General features: G+C 38.4%; 2 long non-coding RNA genes across 3 annotated transcripts in view; one reads left to right on the top strand and one right to left on the bottom strand.

Moving 5' to 3' along the window:
- The window catches only part of LOC116686197 (uncharacterized), a 5,654-nt gene extending 991 nt beyond the window's left edge, over positions 1-4,663 (top strand). The window contains exons 2-3 of the long non-coding RNA XR_004331178.1: positions 4,428-4,544; positions 4,650-4,663. This is a non-coding gene — a long non-coding RNA (uncharacterized LOC116686197). The remainder of the gene's footprint in view (positions 1-4,427; positions 4,545-4,649) is intronic.
- Positions 4,664-10,197: 5,534 nt separating this feature from the next.
- LOC116686204 (uncharacterized) overlaps positions 10,198-11,355 on the bottom strand; it is a 1,478-nt gene continuing 320 nt past the window's right edge. Inside the window, exons 2-3 of one of the 2 annotated variants that reach the window (XR_004331181.1) lie at positions 11,005-11,167; positions 10,198-10,721 (exon numbers count right to left, since the gene is read on the bottom strand). This is a non-coding gene — a long non-coding RNA (uncharacterized LOC116686204). Of the gene's footprint in view, positions 10,722-11,004; positions 11,296-11,355 lie in introns of those variants that run through there. The other variant, XR_004331180.1, reaches the window with a different exon arrangement.

The following is an 11,355-nucleotide window of genomic DNA, read 5'->3' as shown; positions in this document are numbered from 1 at the left end:
ATAACAATAATAATAATACATTTTATTTAAAGGCGCCTTTCTTGGCACTCAAGGACGCCGAACAGGGAATTCATATATTAATACAGCAAAACAAATACTATACATAATAATACAGCAAAACAAATACTATACATAATAGCAGGCAAAAAATATCTAAATACTATACATAATAAAAGCAGCAAACAAATACTAACATAAACCTCATAACCACAAATACTATACACAAAACAAATACTATACAACAAAACAAATATATACATAATAGCGAAACAAAAATAACATAATACAGCAAAACAAATACTATCAGAATAACAGCAAAACAAATACTATACTAATACACAAAAAAATACTATACATAATACAGCAAAACAAATACATACATAATAAACAAAGTCAAAACAAAACTATACTAATAATACAGCAAACAATACTATAAAAGCAAAACAATACTACAGCATAATACAGCAAAACAAATACTATACATAATACAGCAAACAAAATACTATACATAATACAGCAAAACAAATACTAACAACAAAACAAATACTATACAGCAAAACAAATACTATACACAAACAAATACATCACAACAAACAATACTATACATAATACAGCAAAACAAATACTATACAGCAAAACAAATATATACCACAAACAGAATACATACAACAAAACAATACTATACATAATAATACAGCAAAACAAATACTATCATAATAATACAGCAAAAACAAATACTATACATAATAATACAACAAAACAAATACTATAGCATAATAATACAGCAAAACAAATACTATACTAATAATACAACAAAACAAATACTATACATAATAATACAGCAAAACAAATACTACCAATAATAACAACAAAACAATATACTATACATAATATACAACAAAACAAATACTACCATAATAAACAGCAAAACAAATACTATACATAATAATACAACAAAACAAATACAATACCGCAAAACAAATACTATACATATAATACAGCAAACAAATACTAATAAATATAATACAGCAAAACAATATATACATAATAATACAGCAAAACAATACTATACATATAATAACACAAAACAAATACTATCATAATATACAACAAACAAATACTATACATAATAACCAACACAACCAAATACTATACATAATAATACAACAAAACAAATACTATACATAATAATACAACAAACAAATACTACTATACATAATAATACACAAAACAAAACTAACATAATAACAACAAAACAAATACTAACATAAATACACAAAAACAAATACAACAAAACAAGGGAAAAGGCCGAGCAATAGACATGTAAGTGGAATCTGCAGTTTTAAACAGATGTGTTTAAAAACCTACTCTGCTTACTCTTAACCTTAAATATACTGTCTGTTTCTATGATAACCCCGAACACTGAATATCTTGAATATTGAATTATGTCCATTATTCTTAATGCCAGATTTATATTCACAAACAGAAATACATCCCTTGGTACATTCATGTGGATTTTATTTTATGGTGCATATTATTCATGTGGATTTTATATTTATATTTTATCATCCGGTTTATGATGTACTGTATGTGTATTTTGTCTTTGAGCTACTTGGACCTTGAATTTCCCCTTGGGGATCAATAAATATCTATCCATCCATCCATCTATCTATCTATCTATCTATCTATCTATCTATCTATCTATCTATCTATCTATCTATCTATCTATCTATCTATCTATCTTCTATCTATTATCTACCCTCTATCTATCTTACTATCTATCTATCTATCTATCTATCTATCGCTCTATCTATCTACCTCTCTATCTACCCTATCATCTATCTACCTATCTACCTCTCTATCACCTATCTATCTATCTATCTATCTATCTACTATCTATCTATCTATCTATTCTACCTCTTATTACTCTATCTATCTACCTCTCTATCTATCTATCTATCTATCTATCATCTATCTATCGCTCTATCTACTACCTCTCTATCTACCTATCATCTATCTACCTATCTACCTCCTATCTACCTATCTACTATCTATCTATCTATCTTCTCTCTCTATCTATCTACTCTCTCTATCCTCTATCTACTATCCTCTCTATCTATCTATCTATCTACCTCTCTATCTATCTATCTATCTATCTACCTCTCTATCTTCTATCTACCTATCTACCTCTCTTCTATCTATCTACCTCTCTATCTCTCTATCTATCTATCTACCTCTCTATCTCTCTATCTATCTACCTACCTCTCTATCTATCTACCTATCTACTACCTCTCTATCTCTCTACCTCTCTCTCTCTATCTATCTACCTCCTCATTCTATCTATCTACTACCTCTCTATCTATCTACCTATCACTATCTATCTATCTATCTACCTCTCTATCTATCTATCTATCTCTCTATCTATCTATCTACCTCTCTATCTACCTCTCTATCTATCTATCTATCTATCTATCTATCTATCTATCTCCCTATCTATCTATCTACCTCTCTATCTATCTATCTACCTCTCTACCTCTCTATCTATCTATCTATAATTTCAATTTTGCTGAAGTCACTCAGTTTGATAAACCAAAAACTGTCAAGCTTTTGGAAACTAGAGCTCCCCTTAGTTACTCTGCTAAATGGAATAAATTCTGAGAAATATGACGACATACACTAAAGCCATAATCACAAGTATATAACAACATTTCCACCTGATTTGAAGTGAAAAGGTAATAAAATGAACAAGGTCATTTAATGACTATAACTCTCCAACAACATGACATCGAGATTCATTTGAAATGGTAAGACATAAATATATATGTAAACATAATAATACATAAATATGACCCATGACGTTAACACACATGAGCCAACAGGTTTTTTTATTCAATATATTTCAGAATACTAATCTTATAAGCATAAAACAGTTCTCACTGAAATAAAAACCTGAGCAGAATAGTACTTTAAAAGTGCAAGAACTATAACAATATAGTTATACACATGACAACACGCTTAAATGAACCGTCAACACAAGTTATACAACTTGCAGTTCTCAAAGATGCACACACACAATCTCAGCTGATAATCCTCCAGACAACTAGTCACTTTTTCTTTTCTCTCACTTTCTTCTCAGTGAAAGTAAAAAGTCAACACTTTCTACTTTTTACTGATGTCCCCAGTTGTCCTGGAAACGGGACTTCAGCGCGAGACTAGAGCTAGCCTTCAGTAACGCTATTACTGTGCAAGCCACAGGCATCATTTGGTCTGTTTCCATGTAGTTACATAGTCACTGATATGGTCATAACCACTACAGTTCTCAATTATCTACTTTTCAGGGGGAAATAAACTTAAAGTTTTCGTCGCGAAGGCGTGACCTCTGTGATCGACTCTTCTGGGCTTTTGGTGAAGCGACCGATGGAAAAAGAGGTAGGTGACAGTACAAACTCTGAATTTAAACAGTTTCCTCAAAATGTTGAAAACGCATTTTGTCGTCACGTGAGGGCCCTGTTCATGTCGCACAGACATTTTAGTTGTATTTTGTGCCTGTTAAGAGGCACAAATGCACTATTTAGAACATGCTTCACAACTTTAGCATTTTAGCTAACTGGGAGCTCTGGTCATTAGCTGCAGCAACTCTAGTTTTGGTAGTTTTAATGACCAAAAACGACCCATTTTGGTCGTTTTTTTTCCCTATTGTCAGTACTCGGTGACATCTTGTGATCATCATTCAGGTCAAAATTGGCCACATTTCTCCTTAAAAGAAACAGGCGCTCCAGAGCATCTCACTCAGAGGGTGAATACAGGTGCATCTATGGGTGCAGCAGCCATGGGCAGTATGTGTTTTTTTTTTTTTTTTTAACAAAGCATGTAAACATGTGCTAGTAAAAACACAAAATACAAGTCATTCTGAAAATGCTATAAAATATTCACCCTATAAAAACTCTTATATTAAAACATGCCTCACTTCCTACCAGGAAAGAAAAATGCAAGTCATTTTTGTCATTTAAAAGAGATAGATAGATAGATATTGATAAATATTGAATAACTATTGTTGTCCTCCCATTTCAAAAGATGCACTTTTGAAAACAAACAAAAAGATCCAAAAGAACATTCCATCCTGTTACCTTTGATGTCACTCCATTCCACTCCTTTGATGAGATCTTTAATATATAGGACCTACACCCTTTAAAACTCACAATCTCAACCAGAGCCGTCAGACACAGGAGACATTTACAGAGCATAACAGACAAACATGCCAAATCTTTACGATGGAGAACTCCAAAGTTAAACAAAACAAGAAAGGCAAGAATAAAGGGAAAAGAACTGTTATCCAGCCGGAGGTAACACGCTCTTACAACTCCTGGAATAACAGGATTTCTTCCCTTCGCGTGTGGAACGAGGCTCTCATTTCTGTAGGGGAACAGGTTCCAGAGACCATCACCACAACCGTTCTCACTAAAGAGAAGGAGACATTGGAAGGGGTCCAACCACAACAGGCTGCTACATCCACGGATGCTCCACAGCCAGCTGCTAAACCTGAGGTTGCTCCACTGCAAGATGGTGCTGCACCCAAAGGTTCTTCCCAGCAGGCTCCTACACCTAAAGACCTTCCACAGAAGGTAGTTTCAGCAAAAGATCTTCCGCAGGTAGCTACTACAAACGTTAATGCTACTAACGTTACCCCAAAAGACGTGGCGCTAAAGATTCTTAGACGGACGGAGTTTCTACAACCGGAAATTACTCTTGAAGTTGCTTCCCCAAAGGTTTCTGGACAGATTGGTGCTCCACAGCAGGTTGCTACACCAACAGATCTTCCACAGAAGGTAGATTCAGGTTCACCTGAAGAGGCTCCTCAGGAAGTAGCTACTTCTACATCTAATGCCAACGTTGTACCAAAAGACGTGCCACTAAAAGGAGCTACACGAAAACTTGTGAAGGTTGTTAGATGGAAGGATCTACAGCAGGAACTGACCATCAAGGTGGCTCCACAGCAGGCTGTAGCTACACCTGAGAAAACACCTTCAGGTGCTGCTCAGCAGTTTATGAGGCCTCTGAAATGATCAAGGCCCTGTCCAGAGAAAGACGCTTTGGAAAGCCCCCCACCACTACCGTACTCTTAGAGATGCTTCACCAAGGTTTCGGACAGGTTGTGGTCCACAGCAGGCTGCAGCTACACCAGTGTGTGCCACCTCAGGTGCAGCACAGCAGCGTGTGAGCCAGCGAACTGCAAGGGCCCTGTCCAGAGAAACTCTTTGGAACCAACGCAACCTCACAGAGCGCCTAAGCAACAGCTGGCTAGGATTTGGGCTGGTAAGGTGAAGCCATTGTTATAAACGGGGCCCGGTTCAACGGAAAATACTCTGGACACCAACACCACCCTCTCCACAAGAACACTCCGGGAGGGTCAGTGACTATGGGAAACCTCGCTGGACAGCACCACAGTTCAGCCTACTGGCAAACGCAATTTCAAGGAAGCTAAGGCGAGTGGGGATGAAGCCAGTGATTTTAAAAGCTGTCTTATGCAGCAGAAAGATATCTGCACAGCGCCGCACATCACTGAGGCCTGTGAAGAGGTGGAGGCTTCCTCCCAGCACGCCATGACTGTCGACCCGGAGCTCCAGCCTCTGCAGCTCAGCAGCCATGAGAAGGAGGAGATCACCACACTGAAGGAGGAACGAAGCTTTAAGATCTTCCCTCCAGCAGGCGAGCTTCAAAAAGGAGGAGAGCATTAAGCTAAAGGAGGAGAACAAAGCTTTGACAGCTGAAGTGGAGCAGCTCAAAGAAAGCTGAAGTAAAAACGTTCTTCATGATGAAGTCAATCAGAAGAACGTTAAAAAGATCAGTGATCTGGAGGTCCAGCTTCTGTTTAAGACGGCCTCTGAAGACAACACTCGCCATGAGAAGGAGCAGATGGAGGAGGCTCTTCAGAGGCAAAAGGAAAGCCAGAAGGAAACAGAAGTCTACCTGGCCGAGCAGAGAGAGGAGAACCACGCGCTGATGGTTAAACTGGCCCAGGCGCTTAGCAACCTGGAGAGTCAGCAGCTCATAGTGGCAGTGGCAGGAGGAGAGAACCCGTCTCCTCCAGTCGCTCAGCGACATCCAAGACACCCTGCAGGAGACAACATGCAGCGGTGTGAAAGAGGAGACTGACGACCAAGGGGAGGCAACACTAAGCCAACCAAAAGGCAACGCTAAGCCGAAAAAACCTTCTCTCTGGAGAAGATTCCTCCGGCTGTTCAAATAATCTGGAGGACAATTTGCCACCATAGCTATTCCCACAGCTATCCCCCCAACCCTCAACTCCACATCCTTATTTCCCCATCTGTATTTCTATTAGTCTGTAGACATCTGTAGAGAGGTGATCTATCTACATATTGCTACTGCTAATACCCCATCAGTCCATTATTCTCCCAACATCTGTAGAGATGTGATCTCTCTACAGATTGCTACTGCTAATACCCCATCAGTCCATTATTCTCCCAACATCTGTAGAGATGTGATCTCTCTACAGATTGCTACTGCTAATACCCCATCAGTCCATTATTCTCCCAACATCTGTAGAGATGTGATCTCTCTACAGATTGCTACTGCTAATACCCCATCAGTCCATTATTCTCCCAACATCTGTAGAGATGTGATCTCTCTACAGATTGCTACTCCCCAGATTTCATCTTCACTTGTGACGAGTTGTTCCTTATCTTCTTAGAGTATATGTTCTCCCCGTCTTAGTTGGAGTTTTCTCCTGTTCTCCCACAGTCCTACCTCCAATCAGACATGCAATTAATAAGAATATTTTACTGTCAATAAAAAATAAATAAATAAATCTAAATCTGAATCTAAATCCATTTTATCCATTTTTAACTATACATTATTAAGATAAGCTTCTAAGCTTGACAGTGTTGTAGAAAAAGTATAAAATAAGTATTATATGTTATTATTTTGTAATTATATTATTATTATATAAAACCATTTTTTAGATTCACCTAAAGAAATATTTTTCCCATTTAAACAACTTTAAAGGAGAATCACTGTTATCATGCTTTATACTACTAAAAGCTGGACATTGTATGCTTAAAGAGAAAGAGGCAACAGCAAAAGATTAGTCGCTACACGCAAGAGCTAAAAATGTTTGCAGAATCTGAAGGTGTAATTTTTAACTATTCTTACACAGTATTTCATTGCCACAAAGACAGATCTCCTTCTCCTGACCTATTGTTATTCTCTGTAGCTCTTTGTTTGCCTCTTGTATGGCAATACGTTTCTCTTTATGAGCTTGGCACAGAGCAAGTTTCAAAACTAAAGGTATGACACCCTGTAACATGTCATGCATTAGGCCTGCAGGATATTGGGAAAAATATTTTTTCCCTGTGATATATTTATTGCGATATGAAAGAAGAAAAAGTACTTTTTAAAAGATGACATAAATAGCTCTATTTAGAAATATTAAATCATTCACGGCTACTGCGGTGATTTTGTAGGGGAGTGCATCTACATAAAAGATAAAAATTAAAAAGGATCTTTTCTAATGTGACCCATTCTTGTTGAACTTTAATGCTTTACAAACACCAAAGCAAGTCAGCCCTGTGACTAACGTTACTCTTCTGAAGTGAGTTTTTGAGAGGGAATCAGGTAGAAATACGCTGGTTGAGTAGCCTGACACCATTGTATTCATATAATAATCAATCCTGGCTAACGGGACTGCATGTTTCTTCCTCTAAACTTCAGGTTGTGGTCGACTAGCGGAGCCAGCTCTTTATTTGATAAATCGATCAGACCTTCATGTAACGCGCACTAGCAACAAACTGTGTATCCAAGAACAATTAAATCAGTGTGAATGACGTTAGCTCAGACACAGACTTCTGTAGTAGATTAGTGTTACGTTTCCAGCGTCGCGGCTCAGAACCGCAACGTTAGTAGGGACGGACGGACCCCTTGTGTCTTTAGGCTAACTATATTAGCTTTAGCCTGGCTGGTAGCAGCTTTCTGTGGGGGGAAATGGCCGGGAGACGTGATTATGTTGCATTAATCAGGTGATTGAGTTTGTATTTGCAGCGAACATAAAACACTGACTAATGTAGCTTCACTGACTACCCATTGAAAACTATGCATCACTGTGTCAGCGGCAGCTGCTGCCTATGGTACTTTTCTACACACGGAGAGCCTCACTTAACAAACCTCGTCGGACTAACGTCACACACACACGTTGCCCACATGGCTACCTGCCTTAGAGGTGAAGGGTCGGCAGGTAATAATCATGTAAAAGGAGAACGGTAAAAGTTTACTTTTCTATCAAGCAGCAAAAAAAGATTAGCGTCAACATCGCAACATTCTGCGATGTGACTATCACGCATGCGCACATCGCGATGTCGATGCAAAAACACAATATCGTTCAGCCCTATCATGCATTATATCTGGAGGTACGGACTTAGTAACATAAAAATAAGGAAGCACATAAAATGGACAACTGCACTGTACCCCATAGGTTGCTCTACTGTCAGGATTTTGCTGGATACATTACAGGTGATACTGGTGAACGACAGATGTTCTTAAGACTTAACTATCTTCCTGAAATGTCTCTTTTATATCTGTATATATTCCCATACAATGTCTATAAACTCTTCCTGAGTTAAATGACATACTGAATCAACCAATCATGTAAGCTGAAAGGTTTAAAGGTCCCCTGAAATGGTAGCTAGGGCTGCAAGGACACTATGTTCAACCCCACCAACAATGAGGGTGAACCCGTCTGCTGAGAGCACTTTAAGATCATCTAGCAGTGGCTTTAGGATAACTTCTAAGCCACACTCCTTTAAATAGGAATAACACACCAGTAATGCTATATCAGTGCTTCTCAAATAGTGGGGCGCGGTGTGATACCTGGGGGGGCGCGTGTGACCCTGGGGAACAGGCTTTTTTTTTGGGCCGTACTAGTATAAAGTGTAATTGCGCATCCACTACAGTAGGCGGCAGTGTCGCTCTCACTGTTACTTCTGTCACGCTTGCGACAGTGCAACATTTTACGACTTACAAGACAACAGGTTTGCCTCGGTTAGCAGTGTTGACTCAACAGAAAGCTCCGACTGCGTTCTGTCTATAGCCTCCGTTATTCAACATAACAACCCCCGACATGAAAGAGTTTTTAACAGGGATGAAAAGAAAAGCGGAGAGAGACAAAGATAATGAGACAAAAGAAAGTCCCCCGAAAGCTAAGATGAGGAAATACGACGAAGCGTATTTAGCGCTTGGCTTCACTGTGACTACAGTTGGAGAAGAGGAAAGACCGGTGTGTTTGCTGTGTCTAAAAATGCTCGCAGCGGACGGCATGAAGCCAAATAAATTAGCGCATCACTTAAATACGTCACACCCCAATCACGCCGCTAGAGTTTTTTCAGCGAAAATTTCAGGCATTGATGCACTTAAAATCTTTTCTGTTGCAGACTTAAAACACGATTTAATAAAGTTATTCTTTGTAAGTTTGACCATATGTCTTTCTTTTTTTCTTTTCTTTAATGTTAAGGATAAAATGTTATGCAGAGATGGATAGTCACGGTGGGGAGTGGGGGGCGCGAATAGTTTTCTTCTTGCTAGGGGGGGCGTAACAGAAAATAATTGAGAAGCAATGTGCTATATGAATATGCTTCACTTGAGACTTGTACCTTCCATGTACATTATGTACAGTATAGTAGAAGGCGCAGTTTGTGTTTTGTTATCTTTAAACCCAAAGGATTTAGTACCTCAAAATCATCCTCATAAAATATTTGGATATTCTCTAAAGAAAGGATGCTCCTTATAGTACAATCCATCACAAAAGTCAGTTAAGACCAGTTCATCAGAGACTATCTAATCCCACACATCCTCATGGGAACAATATATTTTTTAAACATCAGAATTGGGAACATAGGAGAAGCTACGTATTGTATGTCCTGTAGACCCTCTTAAAGTGTATCGAATTGGTTTAGTCAAGTCTAACCTCGACTTACAATATTCATTCAAATTGAAGTGAGGAGAGAACTCTTTTGATGCTTCCTCAAAAAAAAAAATTATTGGACTGTAAAACCTGCTGAAGTTTATGACATCCTTTGACATCAAAACAATTTTCAGTAAGATGATAAGATATCAATTCATCGTAATTCTCCTTAAAAAACAAAATAGAAAGTTTGGACATCTGCATCATTATCACACATAACACACTCATGTTCATCTTCAGAAGCAGGGTTTTCACTAGGACCACCAGTAGGTAAAATGCAAGCTCTATGTTTTCTATAAACATGACATCTGAAAGATGGGTAACTGGAAAAAGTGCATTGAGTCCACATGTGATCGAGCAGCCTGCCTCATGGGCATGAGTAAGTCCCACATGTTGGACCAACTTCACGAGAATAAATGTTTTTCTTTGGCACTTAGGGCTCTGGTGAACACAAGGGTGTAAATGAGGCATTTAGAAGATGAAGTTCATCATTCTGGTTACAGTTCCCCTTCACATTCATTTTCCTAATACATTGCTGGAGGAGGGTCAAAGCGTTCTTGTCTTTGGGTTGGTATTCAAAATTGAAAACAAAATATGAATAAAACGATGAGATTGTTGCTTCCTCTACCTTCATGCCTTCACACACCTCGACACGGTCTACCTTCAGGGAACAAGAGCTTTGTCCCCAAAATGTAGACTTCCATTCTTCCTGGGTCACCTGGAAAATTGGGTATGGTGTGTTGGGTTCACCCTAAAGAACACAACAAAGCAGACAGGGATGCAAACACATTTGGTCAAAGAAGAGAGATAAATAATGGACCACAAACAACAAAAATCAATATACTGTAGATATGATAGATACGTCATTCATCCCTAAGGAAATTTGAAGCTTCCAGTAACTCATACATATACAAAACATATAATAAAAATAAAATTATCATCTCAGAATGCACCTTGAGATGTCTACTGATTATTTCTATGCGTGCGCTTATCAAAGTGTGAGTACACTCTTATAATAAGCTTTTTGTAAGTACCTGGTAAATCCTCAGTGAGCGCTTCTTCTCCGGCGTCTAAGTACTGTTTGGCTAGTCGAGATTTTCCTTGAGCCAGGGCAAACACTTTGGGAACAATCTGGTTAAAGCTATCAGTGAAGCTAACGGCCGCTGTGGAGTGGATCCGACCCCTCTTCTCCAACAGCTGCAGAAAGACAAAGAAAGACAGTTAAGCAATTGACCACGAGGGAAAGGGGATTACAGAGTATTTTAACACGCTATGAGGAGTTGTGGCACAATGCAAAACGGAGTATAGTTCAAGTCAATACTAGCTCTGTTTAAACAAACTGTGTTCACACACAGCATTTCGTTGCCTTGTACCTGTACCTGTGT

This window comes from Etheostoma spectabile, unplaced genomic scaffold (assembly GCF_008692095.1).
Source record: "Etheostoma spectabile isolate EspeVRDwgs_2016 unplaced genomic scaffold, UIUC_Espe_1.0 scaffold325, whole genome shotgun sequence".
Taxonomy (NCBI): domain Eukaryota; kingdom Metazoa; phylum Chordata; class Actinopteri; order Perciformes; family Percidae; genus Etheostoma; species Etheostoma spectabile.
Note: the sequence above shows the minus strand (reverse complement) of the source record. Positions and strands in the feature narration are given on the sequence as shown.